The sequence below is a fragment of the Lithobates pipiens genome, unplaced genomic scaffold (genome assembly GCF_037356315.1).
Source record: "Lithobates pipiens isolate NorthernLeopardFrog02 unplaced genomic scaffold, aLitPip1_a1.2 Scaffold_3, whole genome shotgun sequence".
Taxonomy (NCBI): domain Eukaryota; kingdom Metazoa; phylum Chordata; class Amphibia; order Anura; family Ranidae; genus Lithobates; species Lithobates pipiens.
The window spans coordinates 278,073,835-278,100,597 of record NW_027507790.1 but is presented as its reverse complement, the minus strand read 5'-3'; positions in this window follow the sequence as shown (position 1 = coordinate 278,100,597).

Below are 26,763 nucleotides of genomic sequence, written 5' to 3'. Positions count from 1 at the left end.
CCTTGCTGACACTGTGTGTCACTTCCTGGATCTGGTTAGCGGTGGAACGCAATCGTCACTTCTGGGAAGGTCATGTAGGCCATGACACTTTGTGCAGGGACATTTCTAAGCACGGGAAACATGCGCCCCTTCACAGGCATACTATAGACACCCCCCAGGTACGAAATTTAAAGGAATATTACACTTTTATTGTTTCACTTTAATCATTATTAAAATCACTGCTCCTGAAAAAACTTCAGTTTTTAAAACTTTGTTTTGCATTGATCCATGTCCCCTTGGGCAGGACCCAGGTCCCCAAACACTTTTTAGGACAGTAACTTGCATATTAGCCTTTAAAATTAGCACTTTAGATTTCTCCCATAGACTTGTACAGAGTGTTCCGTCTTTTCGAATTTGCCGCAAACAGCCCAAATTGTTCACTGTTCGCTGAACAGGCGAACAGGCAATGGTCGAGTCGAACATGAGTTTGACTCGAACTCGAAGCTCATCCCTACACTACACTGCCACTCAACGGTTAACCCCTTTACTGCCAGTGTCATTTACACAGGAATCACTGCATTTATATAGCAGTGATTGCTGTATAAATGACAATGGTCCCAAAAATGTGTCAAAAATGTCCGATGTGTCTGCCATAATGTCGCAGTCACAATAAAAATCTCTGATCGCTGCCATTACTAGTAAAAAAAAAAATGTTTATATATTTTTGGGGGATATTTATTATAACAAAAAGTAAAAAATAATGTTTTTTTTTTCAAAATTATCGCTCTATTTTTGTTTATAGCGCAAAAAATAAAAACGGCAGGGGTGACCAAATACCACCAAAAGAAAGCTCTATTTTTGGGAAAAAAGTAAGTTAATTTTGTTTGGGAGCCACATCGCATGACCGCGCAATTGTCAGTTAAAGCGACGTAGTGCCGAATTGCAAAAAGTGGTCTGGTCTTTGGGCAGCAAAATGGTCCAGGGCTGAAGTGGTTAAGGACTGGTATAGGTGTACAGTATATAGGGTTGTACATGTATAATGTACTTTCATTCAAATATAGAAAGCATATTATAGTGCACTGCACTGCTGTGCTGCTGACCGATTCTGCAGCTGTCGTTTCTCAGTGTAGGGAGGGACAGTTTGGTGTTTGGAGCAGGGACAGTCTGTAATTCACTAGCTACTAGCTAGCTACTATTAGGTCCACAAAGGTCCTTTCAAGGACTGGTATAGGTGTACTATTTGGTGTGCAGTATATAGGGGTGTAATACACGTATAAAATACTTGCAAATATAGAAAGCATAGTATAGTGCATTTTCCCTGTGCAGCATTGTGACTGCTGAGCGGTTCTGCAGCGATACTACAAAGAGTGAAAACGCAATTAAAAAAAAGTATTATAACTGGTGTGATAGACCAGTGGCCCCCCAAAATGACAGATTGAATCGGGGTGTTATATACCTTTTTCTGTATACATACTGCACTTCTCTAGAGACTTTTGTCACAGGGCCTTCCGCAGGGGTAGAAGGGGTAGGGCAGGATCAACAGGCTTGAGCCAAAGTGGGAAATTGCAGAAGGTGCGTTACGTCAAAGGACGCACCAGACTTGGTTGAGTGGTTCACTCAGTCTTACTCTTCTGCACCCTCCTCATCCTCTCGATCTTCACCCCTTTCTTCACTCTCTGCTGTGTGCACCCCCAAAGACACTACCACCAACACCACCACCACCATATACCTTCCGCTTGAGTCACAGGAATTATTTTCCGATCCATAACAAGACATTGGCGATGCGCAGCCACTCTTGGCATTGGATCAGGAAGAGGAGGTAGCAACAACCGCCACTCAGCAGTCTGACGACAGCACCCAGATCAGCACAAGGAGGAGGTTGGTCCCCTGTGTTGCTGCCTACTCCGAGATCTCTAATTATAGCGGTGGGGAAGGTGACGTCGATGATGATGTGTCTAGTGATGTCACGTGGGTGCCCACAAGAGAGGAAGAGTAGGGAAGTTCAGAGGGAGATATGGACCAGCAGATAGGGAGGAGAAGCAGGCGGAACTTACATTGCACAGGAGGGACAAACCAGACTGCTAATGTATCAGGAGGGAGGCATCAACCATGTACGGTCACATCTGGCGCTCCCAGGATGCCAGCACATGGCTCCGCAGTGTGGGCTTTTTTTAACGTGTCCGCTGCTGACAATAGTGTTGCCATCTGCAATCTTTGCAGTAAACACATAAGTCGAGGTAAGCCCAACACTCACCTAGGGATGACCGCCTTAAGAAGGCACATGAGCGGCCATCACCGAGCCCAGTGGGAGCAACGGAACACACAAAGCCACACTCCAGGCTCTCACCGTCCAGCCTCGTCTTCTACTTCTCCTCTCTCCTCACAATTGTCCTCCACTTCACCTTCCATCATGAAGTCCTCACGTTTTTCTGCAAAAAGGCAGGCTTCCGTGAGCCAAATGTTCGAGCGTAAAAAATTATGACACCGGATAACTCTCTTGCCAGACGGTTGACGGCTGGCTTGTCAGAACTGATAGCCCGCCAACTACTGCCATATAAACTGGTGGACTCGGAGGCCTTTCGATAATTTGTGGCCATTGGAACACCACAATGGAAGGTCCCAGGAAGGAAGTATTTCTCACAGAAGGGCATCCCAGAGCTATATGGCCATGTTCAGCGGCAAGTGAATGTATCTCTGGCACACAGTGTCGGTGCCAAGATACATCTGACCACAGACACGTGGTCTAGAAAACACGGGCAGGGAAGGTATATCACTTTTACTGCCCACTGGGTGAACCTTCTGACAGCCATCAAGCATGTAACACGTGGCACCCGTGTAGATTTGGTTTTTATGCCATGGATTACATGCAGGCCTGGCTCTTCTTCTCCTCCTCCTACTCTATCCTCCTCCCTCTCGTCCTCGGCTGACTCCTCCTTTTCCGCTGCTAGCGTCTCTTCCGCTGCGCCACCCAAGATCCCCAGAACCTATTTGACATGCCAGGTAAGACGTTGCCATGCTGTGCTGCGTCTGTTGTGCCTGAAAGCCAAGAGCCACACTGGCCCTGCACTCCTTTCAGCTTTGCGTTCACAGGCAGATAGGTGGCTAATACCGCTCAATTTCACAGTTGGTAAAGTGGTGTGTGACAACGGTGCCAATCTGCTTAGCGCATTGAAACAGGGCAAAATTACACACATGCCAGGCATGGCACACGTCTTAAATTTGGTTGTGCAGCCATTCGTTGTCAAATACCCTGGGGTCCAGGACATCTTGTGGCAAGTAAGGAAAATCTTGGTCCATTTCAGAAGATCTTACACGGCCATGGCTCGCCTTGCTGACATTCAGTGGCGACACAATCTGCCGGTCAAACGTCTTATTTGCGATTGCCCGACACGATGGAACTCAACCTTCTATATGCTTGATAGGCTGCTCCAACAGAAATGTTCAGTTAACGACTACCTGTACGAACTCTGCTGCAAAACAGGTTCTGGGGAGCTTGTTTTTTTTTCACCGTGCCAGTGGCTGCTGCATGCGCGACACATGCATACTTCTGTGCCCATTTGATGAGATCACCAAACTGGTCAGTCGCAGCCATAGCGCCATCAGTAACATCGTACCTTATGCCTTCTTTATGGAGTGTGCATTGCGTCGTGTCATTGATCAAGCCGTGGAGGAGCAGGAGCAGGAAGATAAGGAAGACACAATGCTGGATGAATTCCCAGGGAGGCTACTCTATCTGAGACAAGTCAACAACAGGAGTCTGAAGAGGAGTCAGAGGAGGGTGGTGGCAGTACGGATGAGGAGGAGAAAGAAGAGCATGCTTTAAACCTTTCTGGGATCCCTGTTGTTGTGTGTGGATGGGGAGAGGAGGACGAGAAGGACAACATTATCCTGGATGATGAGCAGGAGCCAGGCCACCACACCGCTTCCAATTTAGTGCAAATGGGGGCCTTCATGCTACAGTGTTTTAACAGGGACTCCCGTATAAAAAGCATAAAGGTCAAGGACCAGTACTGGGTGGCAACGTACTTAGACCCCAAGTACAAACACAAAATGGCGGAAATGTTACCACCATCACAGAGGGCTGTCAAAATGGGGCACTTACAGGCCTTGCTTCAAGAAATGCTGCATTCTGCTTTTGCGTGTGCTGGCAGAGGAGGAATTCCCACTCCCAGAGAAAGAGTTGTGGATACCAATCCACCAATCCAACAGCGCCTGCAAGAAGAGGGCAGTTTGAAGATGTGTTGGTGACTTCTGATATGAGGTCATTCTTTCAGCCGACCCATCGTCAGGTCTCATCCGGATCCAGCATCAGGGAACGCCTAGACTGACAGGTGTCCGACTACATCGGGTTAACGGCCGATGTGGACGCTCTGAGAAGTGATGAACCCATGGACTACTGGGTGGGCAGGCTTGACCTCTGGCCAGAGCTTGCCCAATTTACAATGGAACTGTTGGCTTGCCCCTCATCCAGTGTCCTGTCCGAAAGGACGTTCAGCACAGCAGGGGGGATCGTGACCGATAAGCACACTCGCCTAGCTCACGACAGTATTGACTACCTCACATTTATAAAAATGAATGAGGCATGGATCTTGGAGGAATTCAACACATGTGACCAGTAGACCATGTATATACATAACTCTATAAACGATTTATTTAGTCTAGCACACGGACCTTTTTTCTACCTTTGGCTCACTTCTTGTACAAAAAAAGCACACCTTACTATATACTCTCCTGTTTTTAAGAGGTTGAGCATCATATGTTTGGGTCCCGCAGCGAGTTGCTGGTATCAGTGCTGGTGTCAGTGCTCTCTATCTCGGTGCTGGTGTGGTCTCAGTGCTCTCTATCACGGTGCTGGTGTCAGTGCTCTCACGGTGCTGCTGTCAGTGCTCTCTATCTTGGTGCTGGTGTCAGTGCTCTCTATCTTGGTGCTGGTGTCAGTGCTTTCTATCACGGTGCTGGTGTCAGTGCTCAGTCTCTATCGCAGTGCTGGTTTCAGACAGTAAAAGGGATAGCAGCAGAGAAGCCAATCAGCAGGCAGTGCCAGCACCATGGCTGAGGATCAGCACTGGACTGGCACCTCCGGACCACCGCAGTGGAGCCCTGCATAGGTGGGGGTAAGGGCCAGGCAGAGGGAGGGGCTCAAGCACAGGTTGGCACACTGGGACACTGGCACAGAACTGCGCTGCCCTGACTGTGGCACTGATCATCTCCTGCACCCCCTTCATAACCTGCAATGACCTTGCCTCTCCTCCATGGCCTTCATGCACTCCTGAATTGTCACAATTTCACAGATAAAAAAAGAATGCTTGTCGTTGTCGATCCCAGATTCACTTAATACTTTTGTTATGTCAGTGTCCATGTTGTGGGACTATGTGTGCACAGCTAGTAAGTATTTTGTGGCTGAAAATATGACCTGGAGGTTTTTAAGGTTCGCCTGCCATTAAAGTAAATGGGGTCCGCCGCGAACCTTGCGGTTCGCAAACTTTTTGCCGCGTTCGTGGTTGGCGTTTGCGAAACGTCTCATCGGAAGTTTTCCATCACTAGTACTTAAAGTGGAGGGCCACCCTGAAAAACAAAAATATATAAAAATTTAGAAAAAAATCAGAAAAAAAATGAATTTTTTTTTTTTAAACTTACCAGAAATGACTGTTGCTAGGCATATCGTCCTAATCTGCCACTTCCTCCTCCGCGGTGATCTTCGGTCTTCTCTCCTCCATGCGTCTTCTGGGTAATGGGGCGCTGTGTGCTCTGGGAACTGTGTGTCCCAGAACACAGCGCGCCCCATTCACAAAGCGCTGAGCGACTCGCGCATGCACAGTAGGAAACGGGCAGTGAAGCCACAAGTCTCCACTGCCTGTTTCCCTTTGTTAAAATGGCGGCGCCGGGACCCGAGAGCCGAGGGAAGGGTCAACCTCAACATCGCGGGCGCCCTGGACCAGTAAGTCTGCTTATTAAAAGTCAGCAGCTACAGTGTTTGCAGCTGCTGACTTTTAATTTTTATTTTTAAAGCTCTCCTCTTTAAGGTGCTGAAGTCACGTGGTTCTGGTACAGAAGTATGTTCTGACTCCATGGTCCTGGTCCCCCTGACCAGCCCTCAGGGGCCCTCATGGCCTGGGGTGTGGATTCATCCGTCTCCGAGTCTCAAGACTGGCTAGTCCAAAGCGCAGTAACTGGAAGGAAGATTTCAAGGTGGTCTGGTGCCATCTCAGGTTTGGAGAGGCCCAGCAACTCAAAATGCAACCAAGGGAGGATTCTTCAGAAAAGGGCCAGGCTGGCTTCTCAGTAAGAGCCTGAAAGCTGAGCTGAAAGGACACCAAGTAAATCTGCATTCTTACGGTATCGCCGGACCGGCTGCAAGATACTGCTACTGTAAGTAAGTTCCTAATTTCATCCTTTGGTTACAACTAAGTTCCTGTGAGAGACTTTCTGTGTTCATCTAAAGTTTTACAACCAAGTCTGTGGCAGAGACTTTGCTAAGTTTGAACCACTTGTCGGCTGCTATATCTGTAAACCAGGATTAATCCAACAGTTGAAGTATCCAGTTGCGATTGGCTATTCCATGGATCATCTAGAGAGAGACATTTCAAGTGTCAGCAGTTTCCAAACAAGTGCCTGAGCTTTCCAACCCGTACCCTCAATTCCCAACTGAGAGACTGTGTTTTGTTCGACGTTTTATGCAAATTAAAATTCCTGAAAGGGGATTCAAGTGTTGGTCTCTGCAGTTATTGGCCCATTAACCTCGGGAATCCCTAGACAAGAACAACGAGGTGGAGAAGGTAAACGGTAAGCCCAAAATAACCAGCCGCTCTTTTGGGGGTCAGTGCTACACGTGTGGGCTCGCAGTCTGGGATTTATCGTTATCTCTCCCAACGGAAAGAACTGTACAGGTGAGTTTATGGAATAGAGGGTGGAAGTTTTTTTTGGGACTGCGCCATTTTTAGAAAGGCAAAAGACATTCACTGTTGCTGCTTAAGCGTGGGAGGAGCCCTGGAAAAAGCCTGCAAAGTTGCACAACCAGAGGAACCAGTGGGAGGAGTCTGCGCCTTTTTATTCTTCCTACACGAGGCACAGCGGGAGTGTGTCGTAGGAGGAGAGTGAAGCCAGTTGTGTTTCAATGTGCGGAAGAGAAAACGTTTCTGGAAGAAAAATGTTCCATGTTCAGGATGAGAGGTCCCATGAGTGTGTGGATACCCAGTACCCTGTTGACCGACACAGGAATCCGCCTGCTGCTGCAGGGGCAGTTTGTCCTCTACACCACCGGGGATGTTGAGGCCCCCGGCATGCTTTGTGGAGGATGTGAGGGATTGATCACAAGTCCTCGGCCATTTGCCCGATGTTGGAGATGTGGGAATACATTTTCAAGGTGGAGCAGCCTACCGAATTGCCTCTGGCCTACCACATGGACTGGGCCACAGGCATGGCCACCGAGGAATCTATCATTTATGCTCTGGCTGTGAGGCCTACAGTTTCGGCATTGTCCACCATTGCCGGCACCTTGGAAAAGGACATTGTTTCCTCTCGGGTCAGAGAAATCACTCCTGAAGTCATGGATATGGCTTCATCCGTTACTATTGCTACTACCATGCCTGCTTTGGAGAAAGTGGAGTATGTAAAGACTTCCCATGACTGCAGGAAAGGACCACCCCCCCAGTCCCGTTGCATTGCATTGGAAAAAGGCGATCGCCCTGGAAAACCCAACACAATCCACCAGTGAGAAATCTGGGGAAACTGTTCTACATATATATTTTATGCACTGCAGATCACTGAATGACCTGCCTGGCCAGCCTGCCTTAAAGTGTATTTGAATATATATATATATATATATATATATATATATATATATATATATATATATTTCTTGATCATACATCACGGGACACAGGAGCTCATTACATAGTGGGTTATATAGGCATCTCTGGTGATTGGACACTGGTTAACCCCAATTAAGGAGAATTCCTCCCCTATATAACCCCTCCCATATGGGAGGCACCTCAGTTTTTTCGCCAGTGTCTATGGTGGTTGGTCACGTAAAACATGTGCTATGAAGAAAGCTCTGTGCAGGTCACTGCGGAGGCCTAAGGGCTACAACAAACCAGATCCATATCTCAGGCCGATATTTGACTCTCAAGATGGTATGGTACCCGGGCCTCGTCATCCGAAGAAACGAGGTTTGGCCTGTTAGTCCTCTCCCATTGGAAGACTGGGCTCTGGGAAAACCAGACTTGGTGTACTGTTTACACATGTGGCATGAAAGTTTCTGGCAGAGTCTTTTACAAGGTCCAGGTAGGAGTTTCTTCTGAGAAAGAACCCCAGAGAAACCTGAAGGTTGGCTCACACTGCCTGCCGTGATGGATGAAGGCTGGAATCTGTCTGTTTTCAGCAATTCCTCCGGCGAGGACAGGTAAGGGAAGATAATCCTATATATAATTATATGATGGATTTCTTCATTTGAGTAGTTGTATGTCTTACCTGGTTTCCACCACTAGAGGGAGTAAGAGCAGCCTGATGCAAACTTACATGCCTTTCAGTACACACGCTCAGTGAAGCTGGGTTCTCCAGAGGTCTCACGTCTCCACTGCAGTCCCTGCCACAAGGGGTCCCACGTAGTCTGGGGGTCCCACACAGCTCTGATGAGACTCCTTTCCCCCCCTTGGGCTCCGGCGGTCCTCGTGCACGCGCTTGGGCGTGTGCACGTGCGCCGAGCGCGCTCCCAGGCTAATGGAGGAGGGGGGAGTGCGGTTGTGAGCCGTGCACGTTGGTGTGCACGGCGCTGTACTGCGCCGGCGCTAGGTGGCAGTTTTAAAAGCCCAGAGCGTCAAGGGACTGTAAGTGAGAGACACAGGAGCTGTGGGCAGTAAGCATCCCAGGGGATTGGTTCCAGGCAAAGCTTAGACACCTACTCAGCATCAGGTTTTGCAGTATTAAGCATATATATGTTATTGTGAGACTTTTAGCACAACAGTGATTGCACTTTGTACTAGTACCTCTGCTTGTAGCTTAGGACTATGTCTCCTCATAAGAGGGTCCCAGGGGGAGGTAACAGGGGCACTGGTAAGTCACCGCCTAGGTCCAGGGGTTCTAAAAATGCCTGTAAGTTACCACCCCCCCCTGCAAGACTGGAGCCAGCCTCACAGGGCGAGTCAATGCCCCTGTCAGATTTTGCAGCCCCTCCTAATGTTTCAGCCCCGGTATATGTCACTGAGGACTCCCTTAGGGCTACATTGGAGAGTTTTGAAGGGAGAATCATGAATTTTATTTCTGCTTCCCTGAAAGATAGCAGGAAAAGGGGTAGATCCCCTCCCTCTGCTGAGATTCCTCTTTCAGATGATTCTTCTGACAATGAGGAGAGATCCCTATCTTGGGAAAGGTATCTTGAGCAGTCAGAGGAATCAGAGGAAGAGGAGAGAGTCCCCTCCTCCCAGGCGCTCAGAAAACAGGTGCAGTATTATACTGAATTGGTGCGTACCACATTCAAAATGCCTGCTGCTGAAGTCGCTACGTCCTCTGTTTCTTCCCTAGGAGTCAGGAAAGTCCCACAGACTGCTTTTTCCTTCCCAATTCATCCCTTAATGGATAAATTGATGTATGAGGATTGGGGACATCCCGATAAACTGTTTACTCCTCCTAAAAGGTTTTTTATGCATTATCCTCTGGAGGAAAGTTTCACCAAGAAATGGGGGGTCCCATCTGTCCATGCGGCTGTTTCTTGTGTGAATAAAAACCTGACATGTCCATTGGATAATGCTCAGGTATTTAAAGATCCAACTGATAAGAGGTTGGAAACATTATTAAAAGCCTCCTTTTCCATGACTGGCGCTGTAGTGCAACCTACAGTCGCAGCTGTGGGGCTGTTTCAGTTCCTCAAGGAACAGGTTAAGCGGATGCTTGGCCTCCTTCCCAGTAAGGAAGTGGAGAATTATGCAGAAATACCTCAAATTCTGTGTTTCATGATTGATGCGATTTTGGATTCTGTCCAACAAGCATCTCGTTTATCTCTCCTGTTGGTACACATGCGAAGGGCCCTATGGATAAAGAATTGGGCAGCTGAGCTATCATGCAAGAAGCATTTGATTGGGTTCCCGTTTAAAGGAGAACGTCTGTTTGGAGAAGAATTAGACAAATTCGTCCAAAAAATTTTAGGGGGTAAATCTACTCTCCTTCCAGTCAAAAAGAGCAAACATCCATCATTTAGGCATTCTCTCTCTACCGGAACATCAAGCTCTAAGCAGTGGCGACGGCCTTCTCAACCCTCCTCTACAGGAAAGGCTCAGGGCTGGGCCCAAGGGCAGAAAAAGACTTGGGGGCGGAAGCCTGCCAAGCAGAGCCCAAAAGCTTCCTTGTGAAGGGGCGCCCCCGCTCGGCCGAGTGGGGGGAAGGCTTCGGCAGTTTGCAGAAGCCTGGCGGGAAGAGATCCGGGACAAGTGGGTGATCACTTCGGTATCTCTGGGCTACAAGCTAGAGTTTCAGGAGATTCCACCTCCTCGATTTCTAAGGTCAAGGTTTCCCAGGGATCCAGTAAAGCAAAAACCACTATTTCTGGCCTTAGATCACTTACTATCCCAAGGGGTTATAGTAGAGGTGGACCCAAAAGAACAGGGTTCAGGGTTTTACTCGAATCTCTTCACCGTTCCGAAGCCAAATGGAAGTGTCAGACCTATCCTGGATATGAAGGATCTGAACCGGTTTTTACGCATCCGGTCCTTCTGAATGCAGTCAATTCACACTGTGGTCTCCTCCCTGCAAGGGGGAGAGTTATTGGCATCAATAGACATCAAGGATGCATATCTCCATGTGCCAATTTTTCCCGCACACCAAAGGTATCTAAGGTTCGCGGTAGAGCCGCACCATTTTCAATTTGTGGCCTTGCCGTTTGGGCTCGCTACGGCCCCTCGAGTCTTTACAAAGATTCTGGACCCTCTCTTGGCAAACCTAAGAGCTCAGGGTATAGCTGTCATGGCTTATCTAGACGACTTGCTTCTCATGGAGAAAACAGTAGCGTTCCTGAACCACAGTGTTTCCAGAACACTAGAACACCTGGAACGCCTAGGTTGGATTATAAACCTAGAAAAGTCGTCCCTACAGCCTGCTACCAAGTTGGAATACCTGGGTATGTTTATTGACACCGCTCAGAGCAAGGTGTTTCTTCCAAGGCCAAAAGCCTTGGCCATCGGGGATCTGGTGCGCCTAATTCTGGGCAGGAGATCTTCCCCCATTCGGTTGTGCATGAGACTGTTAGGGAAAATGGTCGCCTCCATTTGCCCAGTTCCACTCAAGGCCTCTGCAAAGATGCATCCTTGCGGCTTGGAACAGGAAGCCCCAATCCTTGGATCTTTCTATGCGTCTATCCCCAGGGACACGCAGGAGTCTCGTCTGGTGGTTACAAACCGAGAATTTGCTGAAAGGCAAAACCTTTCTTCCTCTTCCTTGGAAGATTATTACGACAGATGCCAGCCTGACAGGCTGGGGAGCAGTGTTAGAGGAGACGTACTCACAGGGGAAATGGTCTGCGATCGAGAAGCTATTGCCCATAAATGTCTTGAAGATCCGGGCAGTTTATATGGCTCTCATAAGGTGGTCTTCCAGACTACGGGGTCTCCCTGTTCGGGTTCAGTCCGACAATGCCACAGCAGTGGCCTATATCAATCACCAGGGCGATACCAGGGGTCTGGTAGCGCAAAGAGAGGTGAATCGCATACTTGTCTGGGCAGAAAAGCATGTTCCATGCCTTCCTGCAGTCTTCATTCCAGGAGTGGAAAATTGGCAGGCGGATTTTCTGAGCCGCCAGCAGTTGTGCCCAGGAGAATGGGCTCTGCACCCCGACGTGTTTTTGGACATATGTCGCAGGTGGGGTACTCCAGACGTAGATCTGTTTGCGTCCAGGTTCAACAGAAAACTGGACAAATTCATGTCAAGAACAAGAGATACACTTGCTCAGGGGTCAGATGCTCTGACAGTTCCCTGGGATCAGTACAATCTGATTTATGCCTTCCCCCCGTGCCCGTTTCTGTCGCGGTTCCTGGGAAGAGTCAAGAGGGAAACAAAGTCAGTCCCCTTAGTAGAACCCCCGGGTTGGCCCAGGCAACCATGGTACGCAGAGATCATGAAGTTGGCAGTAGGAAGGCCATGGATCCTCCCTCTCCGGCCAGAGCTGCTCTCACAGGGTCCAATCTACCATCCTGCTTTACACAGTCTGAATTTGACAGTTTGGCTGCTGAGACCCACATTCTGAGAGACCTTGGGCTTTCGGGGCCAGTCCTTTCTACTCTGGATAATGCCAGAAAGCCGGCCTCCAGGCTTATTTACTACAAAATCTGGAGGGCATATTTTTCCTGGTGTGAACTCAGGGAATGGCATCCTAGAAAGTATGTCATTAGCAGGATCTTGGCCTTTCTCCAGTCAGGCCTAGAAATGAATTTGGCCATAAGCACTATCAAGGTGCAGATTTCAGCCTTGTCAGTATTTTTTCAGAAGCCACTTGCATCGCATTCCCTGGTGCGGGCTTTCATCCAGGGAGCCATGCGGATAAGGCCGCCAGTCAAACCTCCGGTATGCCCATGGGATCTGAATTTGTTTCTCTCGGCTTTGCAGGGGCAACCTTTTGAACCTTTCCATCTGGCTTCATTAGATTTTTTGACCAAAAAAATTGGTTTTCTTGGTAGCCATATCCACGGCTAGAAGAGTGTCTGAGCTAGCAGCTCTCTCCAGCAAAGAGCCGTATCTAATTGTTCATAAGGACCGGGTGGTCATGCGCCCCAACAGGTCCTTTCTACCTAAGGTGGTTTCGGGATTCCATTTGAATCAAGATGTAATCCTACCATCCTTTTTTCCAGACCCACAGTCCGCAGAAGAAGAATCTTTGCACACTTTGGATGTGATTAGGGCAATCAGTATCTATCTTCAAGCAACTGCTCAGATAAGGAAAACCAATTGCTTATTTATTTTTCCGGAAGGCCCTAGAAAGGGTCAGGCAGCATCAAAATCCACTCTCTCAAGGTGGATCAGACAGATGATTTCTCAGGCCTATAGTGTTAGAGGGAAAATCCCTCCTTTTCAAGTGAAAGCGCACTCTACTAGGGCTGTAAGTGCTTCTTGGGCAGTGCATCACCAGGCCTCCCTGGCTCAGATCTGTAAGGCTGCAACTTGGTCATCAGTCCACACATTCACCAGATTCTATCAGGTGGATGTCAGAGGGCAAGAGGATATCGCCTTTGGGCGCAGTGTACTGCAGGCTGCAGTTTAGGTCCTCCGGCCCATGGCGGTCTATAAGTATGATCTGTGTCTCCCTCCCCTCAATCTGAGCATTGCTTTGGGACATCCCACTATGTAATGAGCTCCTGTGTCCTGTGATGTATGATCAAGAAAATAGGATTTTTAAATACAGCTTACCTGTAAAATCCTTTTCTTGAGAGTACATCACGGGACACAGGGCTCCCGCCCCTCTTGGGTTTTACGTGGTTTCCTATTGCTTTGCTACAAAACTGAGGTGCCTCCCATATGGGAGGGGTTATATAGGGGAGGAATTCTCCTTAATTGGGTTTAACCAGTGCCCAATCACCAGAGGTGCCTATATAACCCACTATGTAATGAGCGCCTGTGTCCTGTGATGTACTCTCAAGAAAAGGATTTTACAGGTAAGCTGTATATAAAAATCCTATTATCTGAATCAACTGCCTGCCTGAAGTATATTAGAAACTCTCTCTCTATCTCTCTCTCTCTCTCTCTCCGCCAGCAACACACTACACAAGGCTGACATGCAGGGGGTGAGGGGTGTGGACTTAACCCCTTGAGCCATAATTGGCCAAAGGCACCCTTCCTTTGGCCAATTATGGCTCTCTTTGCTGATGGCGCGGTGATTGGCCAAAGCATGCAGGTCATAGTGAATGCTTGGCGAATCATCAGTCAGCAATGCACTGCAATTACGCAGTGCATTATGGGGCGTGATGCTCCACTTAAATTTGGTGCAAATGCCCCATAATGTTGGAGCTTTTAATGATCGAACAACCAATGTTTGAGTCGAACTCATGTTCGACTCAAACTTGAAGTTCTTCCCTAGTCTGGAGGATATTAGTTATGAGGAAAGGTTGCGAGGACTAAACTTATTCTCTCTGGAGAAAAAACGCTTGAGAGGGGATATGATTTCAGTTTATAAATACCGTACTGGTGACCCCACAATAGGGATAAAACTTTTTTGTGGAAGGGAGTTTAACAAGAGAAAAGAGGTTTAACCTTAAACTACGTAGAGGGTTCTTTACTGTAAGAACGGCAAGGATGTGGAATTTCATTCCACAGGTGGTGGTCTCAGCGGTGAGAATCAATAGTTTAAAAAAAAACTATTAGATAAGCACCTGAATGACCATAACATACAGAGCTATACAATATAATACTGACATATATTCACACACATAGGGTGGACTTGATGGACTTGTGTCTTTTTTCAACCTCACCTACTATACAACTATGTAACTATGTAACTAAGAAGATCTGCTTTGTTGGATCAAACAAACTTCTGCAGGGATTGCTTCCCCTCAGAAACAGATTTACAGTCACAAGGTGGTCTGTTTTGATACAAGAACAAATTGTTCATACCAGAGGATCTATGGGTTGCCATACTGGAACTTTGCCACGATCATGTGTTAGCCGGACATTTGGGTACATCCAAAACTTCTGAGCTTGTGCAACTTATGTTCTGGAGGCCTCAAGTAGCAAGGGATTTCAAAAGATATGTGGAATCCTGTACCACGTGCATTCAATGATAGGATTCATTGGGGTTATCTTAACCAATTAATTCAAAAGAATAATAAAGTCAAGGCTTGGGGGTTGCTGAAACAATTACCCGTTCCAGAGAGGCTTTGGAAAATGGTCTCAATAGACTTTATTGTGGAACTTCCTCCCGCAGAGGGTCATACCACCATCTTTGTGGTGGTGGATCAGCTGTCCAAGATGGCACATTTTATTCCAATGAAAGGGACACCCTCAGCTCCTGAGACAGCACAAGTCTTCCGCAGGGAGATCATAAAGCATCACAGAGTACCGGTTAACATTGTGTGCGATCCAGGAGTGCCGTTCACCTCAAGGTTCTGGAAAGCATTATGTGAGTCTCTAAGAATCTTTTTCCTCTGCCTATCACCCACATCGGTAATCCTCTGAAAGAAAAATAGGCAGCCATGAGAGGACCAATCAGACTCTCAAGCAATACCTGTGCTGCTTATCCTTGTTTTCCCAGGATGACTAGACCTCCCTGCTACCTTTAGTCGAGTTTGCCTACAATAACTCTAATGATCCAGTCACTCAAGAGGTCCCATCCTGAGAAAGTGGCCCGATTGGGCATCCAGAGGCTACCCCTTGGAGGTGGGCAATATCAGGAAATCCATGCCAGAATCACTGTTGGAAGAGCTGCACAGGAGCTTGCACATGGTTCTTGGTGCCAAATTGGCTATCTGAACTGAGCTTGTACACAGGGACAATGGTGTCTGATCTACAGCTTTCCCTATGATATCTCTGTGGCTTGCAACTGTCCCTGTGTTGATCCAGCTTGCTTCTGACTACTCCTGCCTTATGCCTGCATCTGACTTTGGCTTGTCTCTGACATGCACTTGCCTGCTCCTCTGGTTAATCTTTTGCCTGCCTGTTACTAACCCGGCTAGTACCTTGACTCTGCTCCTACCTTGGCATCTATTCCAGTGTTACCCGTCTGTGTATGACTTAACTTGCCTGTACTCTCCTGTGTTCCAGTCCTCTGAGAACATCCTCTCTGCCTGCTGTTCTTTTCACTCCTGTGTGTGGCACCCCGGATACTAGCCTGCTCTAGTCTTCAGCCAGTCTGCTGTTCCAAGCTTCTCATCTCGCTGACAAGCCTCCAAGGTGTCATCTGGAAGTCTGGACCAGCTTCCCTACTAGTGATCCTGCCAGGCACCTGTGCTACTCTTCACTTCCACACCCATATCTGCTCTATCTGGGGCCTCAAGTCAGAGATGTAAGGGAGGTCTTCCTCTGCATTTCAGGCTGTAGGATTGGAGTACAAAGACATAATGGCAGACATTATATTGCCTTGAAATCCGAAATGGATTCAAGAGGGTTTGGTTAAGATAACCCCAATGAATCCTATCAAATGCTTTTTCAGCATTAAGTGTGGTAAACTCAAAGGCTCTAAGAAGTCAGATATAATCTAGTTTGTAGGTTGTTTCACTAAGGAATCATCTTGCAGGATATAAAGGGCACTTTAGTATGCTCTAAAGGCATCTGCAATGCAATGCAATCCTTTGGATGATGCATTTTTCCACCTTGGGAATGGTGGTGTATGTAGGGAATGTTTTGATTGGCCTTACATTGTTTGAGTTGAGCTGCCAGTAACTTACCAACTTTATTGCCAGAGGTGTTGAAATCAGTGCGCAATCTTAGTAGTGTTTTAGCATGTTTTGCATTTAAGAGAGAAATAAGATAATTTCTAGCTTGATAGATGTTTTTTACTAGTAGCTGGTGTTGGATTTGTTTTGTTTATCTGCTCTAGGTTATGAATGGTGTCTAGCAAATCATTCAGCTGCTGAGTCCTTTGGCGTTTAGATTGTGAACTTATTTTTATTAGGATGCCTTGGAGGTAGGCCTTTTGGGGGCGGCCCATAGGAGAGAAGGATCATAGATCGAATCTTCGTTAATCTCAAAGAAGTCTTTGAGATGACTACCGATGTTGGTGGTGTTGGTTGGGGTAGCCATCAGCTAGGGATCATTGCGCCAGTTGGACATAGGAGGCCTGTCCCTTGAGTCACCCATTCGGATTGAAATGGGCGTGTGGTCATACCACATAATAGTAAGAGGAGGGAGGAGTCTAACAATGGCGCCTGTGAGGTGTCCATGACCTCTCCTCCTGCCTTTAGCAATGCATGGCAAATAGAGCCACCATTGCCCCCCCCCCCCCCCCCCGGTCCCTGTGCCTTTTTACCTTTGTTTCCCCACTGAGGTCCTCCCATGATTGGAGAGAGGGTTGTGAAGCGCCATGGATCTGGTGTCGGTTGGTGTACATAGCCAGATCTGTGCGCTTGAGGATGACAGAGAGGGGGCGAGCGGAGTTTCCTTTCCACCCCCGCAGTGCCGAGCAGTGCCGAGCAGTGCCGAGTGAACTAGTGGCTATGGGAGAAATCTGAGGCTCGAAGGTGGAGATGTTGGGAGACGTATCCCCCCCCCGCAGATAAGTAAAAGTTTTCTTCAAATTCCCTCTGTAATATAAGCCTAAAAGTGACTGTGGTGGAAAAACAATAACAGATAGAAAGGAGTGTATAATACTGGACGAACAAGCCTGTAGCGGAACTGTGAGATGAAAGTATTCAGGGCACACACTTAAAACTAGATGCCATAAAGGTGTTAATATGCTAAATGCATGTACCAGAGAAATTCAATGAATGATAAGACTGTCGGATAAGCGATTGCCCATTGATTTAATGGATTAAAAGAGGGTGGATTATCATTTATTTTTACGATAATATATGCAGGGATCCATGGAACTGTGTGCATAAGGAAGTATGGAGATACACAGAAAACCTATTTATCTTAGTGATATAATTCATGAAGTTGCTGGTTTGTTCTTGTTTATTTGTTTAAAGCGTGGACTGTAGTTGATTGCTCCACTTTGATGGTCTTTCTCCTAAAAATTAAATAATACACAAGAGTATTATACCGAAAGTAAATGTGATTGGACGAATTCCCTATCCCCACCCTACCCCTACTCCTTTTTTTTTTTAAGAAATGCGGGGTAAATCAGCAAGAGGCGGTGGTGCGGCTGCTAAATCACCTCAGCCCAGTTTAAGCCCTAGCCCTGGACCCATGAATAAATATTTAACACAAGGAGATGGGGAAGGAGAAAGACAACAGAGCATAAAATGATAACAAATGTATACCAAGGAGAAAAAGGAGAAAAGGGGCCAGAATAAAATAACAGTGGAAACTAGTTTACTCTCAGAATCCAGAATAGACCAGGATCTGAAAGTTGATGGATATACTAGAAAGGAGGAAGATCAACAGACAGTCCAATTGCCAGCAAAATCAGACATGGAAAAAATGTTTGCGGCCCTGGAAAACTCTTTAAAAATGGAAATGGCAACAATTCACAAAGAGTTGAAGAGAAGGAGATAAAAGTGGCACTCAAGAATGATAAAAGAGCTGAATGAAGAAATACATATATTAAAAAAGGAACAACAGGAACAAACTTATAGAATAGAGGATCAAGAAAATAGAGAACAAAGGAAGAATCTGAGGATCCAAGGCCTCCCCAAATCTATTTATGTAGAAAACCTATCAGAAATAATAAAGAAGATCTTCAAACCCATTTTGGGAAAAGAAGAGAATAAGAAGACCACAAGGGCTCCCAATGGAAAATCCAAGAGATATAATTGTCCGATTTTAAAAATGGGAGGAAAAAATTCAAATTTGTAAAAATCTGAAGAGAAAACAACCAATTGAATATGAAGAAAAAAAGATACAAATTTTCCAGGATCCATCGCAAGAAACCCTGTGAAGAAGAAGGACTTTGAAACCTTTATTGAAAATTCTTCAAGAACAGGAAATTCAATATAATTGGGGTTTCCCTGCATGCTTGATGGCCAAGAGAAATGGAGGAAGGTTTATAGAAGAAATTCCTGATTTTTGTAAAAAAAATAGAAATTCCAATACCAGAAATCCCCAGAGATTTAACTCTTAGACAAGAAATAATGCCACAAGATGAAGCACAATGGAACCAGAGCTAAAAAAAAAAATAGAGCAACAGCCTAAATATACTAAAAGATCTTAATATTTAAAATGTAGAGGGGGTAGGGGGATTGTCGGGGAGGGGCGGAAAAATAATAGAGGCAGGGAGGAGGGAGCAGGACTTATGCTGTGCCTAGGGGACATCTTTCTTAATATAAGAGGGACGGGCCCAACACGCTAAATATATTTCCACCTCTGTCAAGGAAGAGCAGAGGGGGCAAGGCAGTGCCCCAAAAATAAAACTTTCATCTGCTCTAAAGACCATGAGGTCAAAACAACAACAGAGGGGGAGGTGGGGAGAGGGGAGAGGAGGGAAAATATGGGGTAGGAGGAAGGGAATGGGAGGGATGAGGTTTGTTTGTACAAGAGGATCTAGTGACCCTTCTGCCTTGCTTAGAATTGACATGCCCTCCCAAAAAATATCTGGTGGGAATATTGAAAGACCTAATTTAATTTGAACAAGATAAATTAATATTGGCAGGAGACTTCAATTTCTCTATGGACCACAGACTACACAGCACCTCAGAATCCTTTGGGAGAGGTACATGGAGAATAAATGAAGATTTCATTGAGGACAGCGAAACTGAAAAAATCATAATAGAGATCAAAAAATACCTCCAGGAAAATGATACTCCAGAACGGTCAAAAGCAACCATCTGGGAGGCACATACGACTGTCATTAGGGGTAAATTGATATCTATTGGGGCAGGAAAAAAGAAGGATAGAGGAAAAAATATGATGAGAACTAGAAAAGAAATACATGAACTGGAACAAAGGCATAAAAAGCAAGCTGAAAAGGAAATATATCTGATACATTAATATTGGCAGGAGACTTCAATTTCTCCATGGACCACAGACTAGACAACACCTCAGAATCCTTTGGGAGAGGTACATAGAGAATAAATGAAGATTTAATTGAGGACAGTGAAACTGAAAAAATCATAATAGAGATCGAAAAATACTTCTAGGAAAATTATACTCCAGAACGGTCAAAAGCAACCATCTGGGAGGCACATCAGACTGTCATCAGGGGTAAATTGATATCTATTGGGGCAGGAAAAAAGAAGGAAAGAGGAATAAATATGACGAGAACTATTAAAGAAATACATGAACTGGAACAAAGGCATAAAAAGCAAGCTGAAAAGGAAATATATCTAACCTTAATCCTAAAAATAGCACAATTGAAGGAGCTGATGGAACAAGACGAGAGGAGGGAGTTTAACAGGGTATCACAGGAGAGATTTAAATGGGGCAATAAGCCAGGAAAATATCTTGCAAATATGCTAAGAAAAAGGAAGTCCCTAAACTACATTGAGAAGATAAAAAAATGAGAAAGGAGAATTAATAAATAAGACATCAAATATTGCAAATAGCCTTTCAACAATATTACAGTGCATTATACACAATAAAAAAATAAAAAATAAAACAGGAGTCACAACAAGAAGAAGAAATAAGAAAAAAGAAGACACAAGCCTTTCTAAAAAAAAGCTAAATTACCAAAAATACAACCTGAGCAATTAAACGAGTTGGAAAAAGGGATAACACAAAAGGAGATTAAACTGGCTATGAAAGAAACCCCATCAGGAAAAAGCCCAGGGCCAGGCGGCTTTACAATTAAATATTACAAAAATTTTTTAAGAACAACTGATCCCAAAGCTTTATGAATATTTGAACAACATAGGAGAAGAAGAAGAAGAAGTAAGACGAGAATCACTATTGGCACACATTACAATACCTAAAGAGGGAAAAGAAAAAAACAATTGCTCGAGATATAGGCCCATTGCTTTATTAAATGCTGATACAAAAATATATGCAATAATCTAGATAAAAAATTAAAAAAAACAAATACCACTTTGGATAAACCCGGATCAGACTGGATTTGTTCTGGGCAGAGAAGGAAGGGACAATAGTATAAAAACAACTGATATATAAATGAATAAGAATAGGGACCTTGGCGCTACCACAAGGATATATAAAAATATAGGGTACACCCTTAACACATTTGGTGATCTGAAATTTATATGCTATATTAGTCCTATATCCAGTAGATAATAGGGGAAAAAGACTCCTGTGTGAACAACCATGAGGATACAGCCCAGACTATGTAGTCTAGATCACCTGAAGAAATCTCTATACCTCAGAGTATGGTAACAGAGACAGGGTATGGTCCTATCACTTCCCTGTTTTCTATATACACCTGCTAAGTATATAAGGGTACTAATATGTTGGGGGTAGTCCAAATTGATTAGCTATATCATAGACACATAGTTAGACGCAACCAGGCAAAGAAATATATATATATATATATATATAAAATTAACGTAGAGTGAAAAGTAAAAATAGAATAATAGGACAATGATTAACTTATATAGCTTCCTGTCCCTTACCACTTATATAGCTATATATAATTTATACAGTCCTTATTATATAGATACATATAGGCCAATATTAGCAGACTCAATTCGATTGCTGAGTGTTAAATAAACTCCACATCAAATGTAAAAAAATATAAAAAAAAATCGCCAAAATATAAATAATTGTGCAAAAATACAAACAATGTGTATATATAAATGTGCAAAAATACAAAAATGGTGCAAATATGAAAAATGAAAAAGTTGAAAAATAGGAAGTGTGTATAATAGCAACCAAAAATGAATTAATGTGAATAATAGATATGCAAACCCAAGGTGCAAGGAGAGCATTTGCTCACACTATTTTATACTGTATTGTGCAGGAAGTCTTTATAATATCATAAAGAGTTAATTGGGAAAAAAGTTCCTTAAAGGAAATGTTGATGTTTTTATACTAAAACTACCAGTGGATCCCCAGCTCTACTCCTGTCAATAGATGCAGAAAAAGCATTTGACAGGGTAGACTGGGGATTCATGATAGAATGGGACCAAAAATTATGAAGTGGATTAAAAACTTATACAATGGGCCAACAGCAATGGTGAAGGTCAATGGGAAATTCTCACAGGTGTTTGAGATGTTTAATGGAACACGACAAGGTCCACTCTCGCCACTCCTATATGTACTGTCAATGGAACCTTTTTAATCTGTTTAAACCATTTTGGTATGGTCGGTACATGAAGAGAGCCCCAATGTCTTGGAATACACATTTTCCCTGCGTTGATTAGGGGTATGATCAGTGTCTTACGGTAGTATTGTGTTGATGAATCTGAGTGATGGAAGAGTCATTGGGCTGGGGAGTGATCTAAGGTGTACATGGATATTGATTCTGTGAGTTCTTGGACTTGCGTCCAAAATTATTGGATTACCGGGTATGACCACATCAAGTGTAACATGCAGTTCTCTGTCACATCTCCAGCATTTGTTGGAATATTAATTTTGTTTAAAATACCTGGGGGTTGTACCAACGTGTTAGGGTCTTGTAATTGTTTTTCTGAATAGAGACGTTTAGAGAGCCTTTATGGGCAATCATAAATATATGTTCCCATTGGTCTTCCGATAGTTCTAATTGAGTTTTCTCTTTCCCATGTCCTCTATGCATTCCCTTCCTTGGGGGAGATATCTGCAAATAGCATGGAATAGATATTAGATATTAGAAATTAAGTGTTGTTGGGGGTTGGATTGGGAGCAAAGGTGTTCAAACGGAGTAAACGTTCATGTGATGGAGGAGTCGCGATTTGATCTCTTGTAAGAAGTGGTGAACTTGAAAATAGGTCCAGAATGGTAGAGGGCTGTTTGTGAGAGTGCCATTGTGGAAAAATTGATGTGCTGATATGTCTGGGTGTTGCCATTTCTACGTTAGGAATTGTGCAGACATACCAGGGAGGAAGGCAGGGTTGAGTCTTATAGGAGTTAAGGGCCCCGGAGCGGAGGAGATGTGTAGTTTTTGGCAAGTTTCTCTGAAGGAGATGAGTGTCGGGTCAATGAGAGGGTGTTCTCTGAGAGCGAGGGGGATGTGTTTAGGCGACAACCAGGGTTTCGATCAGTGAAGTGGGTGACGAGTCTTTCAGTCTAACCCAGTCTTTGCATTGGTTGTGTAGTGACCAATCTACAATTCTAGTAAGATGACATGCCCAGTAATATTTTTTGAGATCTGGAAAACCAATGCTCCCCTTTCTCTTTGGTCGTGTTAAAATGTCATATGAAATTCTCTGACATTTTTGCTTCCAAAAAAATCCTGAACATACCCTCGTGTAGGATAGGAAGAAGGATAGGGGGAGTTTAATGGGGACAGTTTGCAGGATGTATAGAATATGGGGAAGGGTATTCATTTTGACAATTGCCGAGCGGCCAAACCATGAAAACTGCGGTTTGTTTCATTTTTTGAGGTCCTCGGATATGGTTTTGAGTATGGGTAGATAATTTTTATCGAAGAGATCTGATAGGTTTGCTGTAAGGTAAATCCCTAGGTATTTAATTGCATCGTGTCGCCATTAGAAGGGGAAGTTAGTTTCACACTGTGCAATTGTCTCTTGTGGGTTGGTGAGCATAGGATTTAGTGAAGTTAATTTTGAAATTAGAGAGATGCTGGAAAAGTTTGAAGTCTTTCAGTAAATTTGAATTTGAAATATGGGGCTCACTAGGGGAAAGTAAGATGTTATCAGCAAATGCTGCTAACTTATTGGTGTGGCCTGCTATGGGTATGCCTTTAATATTGTCATTGTTTCTGAGGCAATTTAAAAGTGGTTGACCCTTAGGACACATTTATGGGCCTCCCATTGTGTTAGCGAGGCAGTTTCTCCATTTGTTTGTCTAGAAAGAAATTGTGTATGGCTTGCTTAATGTCTTTGATGTCCTTTTCCGAGGTCAATAAAGAGGAGTCTAAATGCCAAATCTTTGAAACGGTATGATGGTCTGGGGAGGTTGACGTCATTGTGATTGGGGGGTGGTCAGATAGGAGCATTGGTTCAATTGTTGCATGGGAAAGAAAAGGAAGGTCAGTCTGGGAGAGGAAAATGTAGTCTATTCTCGAATATTTATTATGAAGGGCAGAAAAGAATGTGTAGCTCTTTTTGTTTGATGGAGAGTGCGCCATGTGTCATGTAAGTGTAGATCTTGGAATTGTAGTTTGATATGGCGTAGGGTTCTATAGGGTAATGATGTGCCTGAAGAGGTTTCTAACAGTGGGTATAGCGCAATATTAAAGTCACCCCAAGGATGGTTAATCCAGCACAAAAACCTTTCAAGAGTTGGGAGATTTATCTAAAGAAGCTAGATTGTGCTGAGTTCTGGCTGTAAATATCGGCCAAGGTTACGGGTCGACCTTGAACTCTGCCTTTTAAAAAGAGGTATCTGCCTTCCTTTTCAATAAGGTCAGTGAGTTCCCAGTTCAGGTTTTTGGAGATCAGGATTGATAATCCTTTAGTTTTTGCCAGTGAATTAGTAGATGATAAGAATTTGGGAACCAGTAGTTAGTAAGCTTGGGAATTTTGACTTTGCGAAAGTGCGTTTCCTGCAGGAAGACAATGTTGGTTTAGTGGTAGACTTTATATGTGCCATGCTGATTGGTGGGGTCAGACCAAGTGAGAGAGTCTGAGATTTTGGTCTTTAAGTACACCAAAGTGCTATATAGGATGGGCTGAGAGATTATTGGTGTCCCGATTGGAGAGGACTGAGCTAGTGATATTAGGGTGGCGGAGACCGAGGAGGCGGGGTGGGAAAGGAGATCAGGAGAAGGGAGGAAAAAGCAGTGAGAGTGGATGTGACAGAAAGGAGGGAAGGTGGTCGGAGAGGGGTAAAGAGGGTATAGAGGGAAGTCAAGTAAGGAGGGGGAGCTATTGAGAGTGAGGGAGTGAGATAAGAAGAGAGAGAGGAAGTGTTCCGGAGGTAAGGAAGGGTTTAAAGACCCCCCTTACAGGGTATTATATGATCCGGTAGGGGGTTGAAGGGAAAAAATTAGTTCCCGTTGTGTGGAGAGGTGGAAGGCACCGGTATAACCTGAGCTGGTTGGACTGTAGAGTCCTCTGGCCTTCAGAGGTGAAGGAATAATAGAGATGAGTGAAGAAGACAGTGGTTTATAGCAGCAAGAATGAAGACTATGGATCAACAGAGGGAGAACTTGGTCATGACATGGTAGAGAATTGTAAAACAGGATATCCAATGAGGTCATTTGGGGAGTAAAGTGCATCAGCTTATTTTAGGTCAGCATTGTTGTCATTGAGGGGGGATACCAGTTAACTATAATTACATTGGTTATAGGTCTATCATGGGAGGTGAGATGCTTCAACAGTTGGAATTACTTTGCTATATCATCTAGACATTCGGCATTAAATATGTGTTCCTTGCTGCAGCCTCTGAGCTCATTTGGATTGGATCTCCGATTGGTTTGTGAGTGGGTTTCTGAGAGCCAATTGTTAAAATGGGCCAGCTGTACTCACCTGGATGTGTGCTTGCCTAAAAAGCGATGAAGTAGGAGATTGTAAGTGGGATGTAGGGACCGGCCTCACACGTCAGAGGTCCACCAAGGTTCTTCTGAGTAGCTGCTTAGGAGAAATATCTTTATCAATAAAAGATAATTAATAGATAACTGAGACATTTTACAAAATGAGGAGAACACTTAAGTGAGAACGATTATCCAGTTGTTACCTGAGTATCATAAGAGACGGAAATGAAACGGTGTCCAACAAAAAACATTAAGGCCGCGTACACACGCGGGGACTGTTCGCTCAACTTTGTCCGTCAAACAGTTTCAGCGGACAGTCCGCTCAAAATTAGCATAGACAGACTTGGCCACACACGACGAACGAACAGTCCGCTGAAACCGTGCGCGATGACGTGAACGGCACGTACGACGGGTCTAGAAAACGACGTCCTATACACTGCAATGCAAACTTCGGCGTGTAAATCCTTTCTGAGCATGCGCGGAACTTAGTTTGACGAACAAGCCTACACACGAGGGGACTGTTCGCTGAAACAAAGTTTCAGCGGACAGTTTTTCGGAATTTCCGAAAAACTTTGTTCAGCAGACTGTCCGCTGAAACTGTCCGCTGAAAGCCCACACACGAGCGGACTGTCCGCCGAAACACTGTTCAGCGGACAAAGTTGAGCGAACAGTCCCCGCGTGTGTACGCGGCCTAACAGAGAACATTATGTAATGGTGTCTCCTTCCAGGATTCTCAGATTGTCTGGGGGTCTTGTCTCAAATGGAGACTTTAAGTAGGCATGAAGTATATATAGTATATATAGTAACAAGTATATAGCAGGCGATTCCACATGGAAATTGCATTTGCGGGCGCATCTATAATTTGAGGATAGCCATTTTATGGTAATTAAGTAGGCTTCAAGGCCATAAGGCCAGTACGCCCTTGTTGTCTGATCTAGGAAGTGGGTGAGAGGGAGTAGATGTGCAGAGAGACAATCTCTTTGTAAGGTTGAAGGATTGTTTGGGGTTGGGAAATAAAGGAAAGAGTAGTAATGAGAAGTGATCTCAAGTTCCATGCAAAGTCACCCCTCTGGAGAGGGGTTCAGTTATGCATGATTTAGATTTGATGACCAGTCTTTTAACAGATGGCTGCAGATTGTGATAGGAAAGCCTTGTCTTGAGCAAACCTGGTTTGTGATCCAGGGTAGGGAGTAATCTTCTTACAGGGGGATTGAGTGGAGATTAAAGGGAGTTGGGTAAAGGGGTGAGGGGTTAAAGAGATTGAGAGGAAATGGGAAGGGGGGAACTGATTGAGGGGCTATGTAATAGACTTAAAGCGGGGTTTCAGCTGATTATTTTTTGTTTTTAAAGTCAGCAGCTAAAAAAAAAGTAGCTGCAGACTTTTAATAAGGAGACTTACCTTTCCAGGGCACCCGTGATGTCGGCCTCCGAGGCCGACATGTCCCTCGGCTCTCGGGTCCCAGCGCTGCCATCCTCACTAAGGGAAACAGGCAGTGGAGCCTTGCGTCTTCACTGCCCGTTTCCTACTGCACATGCGCGAGTCGCGTGGCGCTTTGTGAATGGGACGCGCTGTGTTAGGGAACACACAGTTCCCAGAAGACAGCGCGCCCCATTACCAAGAAGACAACGCGACTAGACATGTGCATTCGTTTTCGTCCGAATGCATTTTCGTCCGAATTTCAGCTATTTTCGTTTTC